Source organism: Capsella rubella, unplaced genomic scaffold (assembly GCF_000375325.1).
Source record: "Capsella rubella cultivar Monte Gargano unplaced genomic scaffold, Caprub1_0 scaffold_1, whole genome shotgun sequence".
NCBI classification, from domain to species: domain Eukaryota; kingdom Viridiplantae; phylum Streptophyta; class Magnoliopsida; order Brassicales; family Brassicaceae; genus Capsella; species Capsella rubella.
In genome coordinates, this window is record NW_006238923.1 from 16,191,610 (window position 1) to 16,195,239 (window position 3,630).

General features: G+C 41.4%; 1 pseudogene; it reads left to right on the top strand.

Moving 5' to 3' along the window:
- The first annotated feature begins 405 nt into the window (after positions 1-405).
- Positions 406-3,383, top strand: LOC111832436 (annotated as a pseudogene).
- Positions 3,384-3,630: the final 247 nt, after the last annotated feature.

Genomic DNA, 3,630 nt, shown 5'->3' on the forward strand with positions numbered 1-3,630 from the left:
ACAAGGTTTTTTTAAGAAATTGCGGAAAAATTTTGGCGGGAAAATTTTTTTGGCGGGAAAATTTTTTGTCGGAATTTTTTGGCGGGAAAATTTGGCGGGAAATTTTTCGGAAGGAATATTCTTTTTGTTGGAAAGAATATTCCTTTTTTCATCATAGGTTATAATAAACGAGGGTAATTTAGTCATTTTGTACATTGAAGAGGGTATTTTTGAAAATGAACACCTAGAGAGGGTACTTGTAGAAAAGGGTATCATAATAAAGGTTAGTTGTGCAAATCTCTCTATAATTAATTGTTTAAAAACCTAAAAAATGAAGTATAAACGTCTCTTCAGCCTCTTAGTCTCACGATTCTTCTCTGTTACTCCTCTAGTCTACCTATTCTCCTTTCATCATCTCATCTCATCATGTCTGATTTAGTTTCCACTAAGGAACTTGATCCAGCTAGAAAACATGCAACTCCTGTTGTTGGTAAGCATGGTAGTTGGATGTGTAACTACTGCAAAAAAGTAACAAGCGGTGGAGTACAGCGAGCTAAGCAGCATATTGTTGGTGGTTATAGAAATGTTACTGCATGTACTATTTTTTCAGAACATGTGAGGGAGGAAGTCAGAGATTTCATGCAAAAATAACTTGAAGCTAAAGTCACAACCCAAATGATGCCACCACCAGTCAGTGTATGATGAGATTGAGGAAGAAGAAGATGAAGGGCAGCCTATTCAGCCACCTTCAAAAAAACGAAAGGGTCCAATGGACAGGTATGTTTGTCCAACTCCTCGTGATATCTTGAAAGGAAGACAAGATAGGAAGGAAGTTTATGGGAAATCTGATAAGGAACTTAGGGATAGAGCATGTGCAGAGATTGCTAGGTGGTTTTATGATGCAAGCCTACAGTTTAATGCGGTTACCTTTGATAGTTTCAAGAATTTTCTAGAGTTAGTTGGTCAATATGGTTCTGGCTTTAAGCCACCAACAATGTATGAGCTGCGGGTTCCTTTTCTGAAGAAGGAAGTAAAAGAGACTGAGAAACTGCTGGTCGAGCACAAAACTGAATGGACAACTAAAGGTTGTTCAATCATGTCAGATGGATGGCGTGATTCAGTTGTGCAAAAGGATATTATTAATTTCCTTGTTAATTCGCCAAGGGGTTCAGTTTTCATCAAATCAGTTGATGTTTCAACTGTCGTGAAAGATGCCAATTTCTTGTTTGATCAGCTTGATTGTATGGTTGAAGAAGTTGGAGAATCTAATGTTGTCCAAGTGATAACTGACAATGCATCAAACTACATAAAAGCTGGTGAGTTTGTTATATTTTTTTGGACAAACTTTAAAATTTCATTGAAAGAAAAGGTTTAGCCTCCACCAACAGAGGATACAACAAAGCTACAAAGAGCCCAAACAACCAAAACAACGACCAACAAGGAGATCGGGTAGGATGGTAAGTTCAAATCAACAACATTGCTCATAAAGACACTTATAGATAAGGGTGAATCACCGAAAGGAAACAGCGTCTCCTGAGTCAAACAGTCAACAAAAGTTGAACGGTAACCGTCTTGGACAACAATCCTCGCTTCTGCAAGCAGAACAATCTTGACAACCATGCTCCCTATAACAATACCACTACACACAAGTGAAGTATTTGGGAGGATAATAAGCTTCTGAAAGGAGAGATGAGGACTATAAAAGCCCCGGTGAACCAGAAAATCTGGAACAAAGAAAGAGAGCAAAGATCTCTTTTTAAACTGCCATAAAACGGATCCTAACAGAGCCACTTCAAGGTAGAGCCTGCATATTGCAGTAAAGGTTCGCACTAAGGCGATAAGAGTGCCACATGAGAGCACAAATGTGGATACAATGGTATCCAAAACCATCAACGATGTAGAAACTAAATCCGAATTCCACAAAACCAGAGCTACACTCTTACCAACCATCCAGAAACTTCCAAAGGTAGAAGAAACAGGAAGCGAAGAAGAGGAGCATACCTGGGGGAATGGGAGAAGAGATGTGTTGATTGAGAATGTCGAGCAATCAACACTTCTGACAACCAGGCTGAGAAGACGGCGTCGCTTGATGAGGTGAGGTGGCTGGTGGCAAGGCGTATCAAGAGATGGAGTTGTACAGCCCACAACCCAATAAGAAAGTCTTACTCTTCTGGCCCAATAAACCATCAATCAAAGTTTGGCCCAATAAGCATTTTCTCCAATTGTGGCCCAACAAAGAAACTAGGGTTTCAGTGGTTGAGGATGGTGGGATGAGAAGCCAGCTATGACGGCGGCTTAAACGAAGAGCGGCTATGAACTATGGACTCGAATTCTGGCAAGGAATATCAGATCTCGAGGGCGACAGAGATAGGGGCATGGAGCTGTGAATTCGTCGAAGGCTGATGGTGAGTTGCAGTGCATGAGATTCGTCCAAAGAGGAGTGGATCTAAGGATCTGGCGGGTCTGGTGGTTCAGGGGGAGGTTGTGGTGTCGAAGACTCAGGCGGTGGTGGAGGTGGTGCTGGAGGAGATCTCAAACCATGGAAAGGAACCGAAGACAACGGTAAACAACAAGAGAAGCTCGAAAACGGTGGAGAGAAGGGACTCATATCAAGAAGGAAACTCGCTGGACACCGCCACGTAACCGAAACAGAGGTCCACTTGAGAGAATAACCCTTAGACAGAATTGCAGAGTCAGAAAAAGAGATCGATGGTGGAAGAACGCCAGTGAAAAGAGCTCATCTCGTCAATCTTCAAGTCTTCTTGGTCTTCGTGCCTGGGAGAGTTCTTCAACGCGCGAATGTAACAATTGAGTTTGTTAAATATTTAGCTTTATAAGGTTTTTTTTTGCTTCTTCTAATTTGTGCATAATCTTAAACTGATTTGTGTTTTCTAATTCTTGTAGGCAAATTACTAATGGCGAAACGACCATATCTGTATTGGCTTCCTTGTGCTGCCCACTGCATAGATCTCATGTTGGAGGATATAGGAAAGATTTCGTCGGTGAAGGCTGCAATCACGAACTGCATCTTCATGAATGGCTACATCTACAGCCACACTTCTATGGTGAATATGATGCGGAAGTTCACAAACCAAGGAAACTTACATAGACCAGCAGCAGTTACTCGGTTTGCTACATCTTTCATCACACTCTCGCAATATCACCGGCAGAGGAAGAACTTGAGGAGTTTTGTAACTTCTCAGGAATGGAATGATTCCAAATGGCCAAAGGACATAGGAGCAAGGAACGTGAAAAAGTTCATTATGCAAGACAGGTTGTGGCATCACGTGTTGTATGCACTCAAGTTGACGGGACTTCTAGTTAAGGTGCTTCGGTTGGTCGACGGTGAGAAAAAACCAGCTATGGGGTACATCTATGAAGCAACGGATAGGGCTAGATTCTAGCTCACAGACATTGCTGAAGAAATGGTCCAAAATCTCCACAAACAAATGGATACTCTCCAGGTAAGCCAACTCATTATTGGTTATATCCACGCACACGGAGAAAAACAATCCAGCATAACGCTTGTATATCACCTTGTGTGTTCTAAAATGAAAATAATTGCAGAACAGTTTTCTCCTTCTAGCTCACAGAACAATATTGGTTTCTTAATCACATTTTCATGTCTCATAAGACACATATCTACTTCTC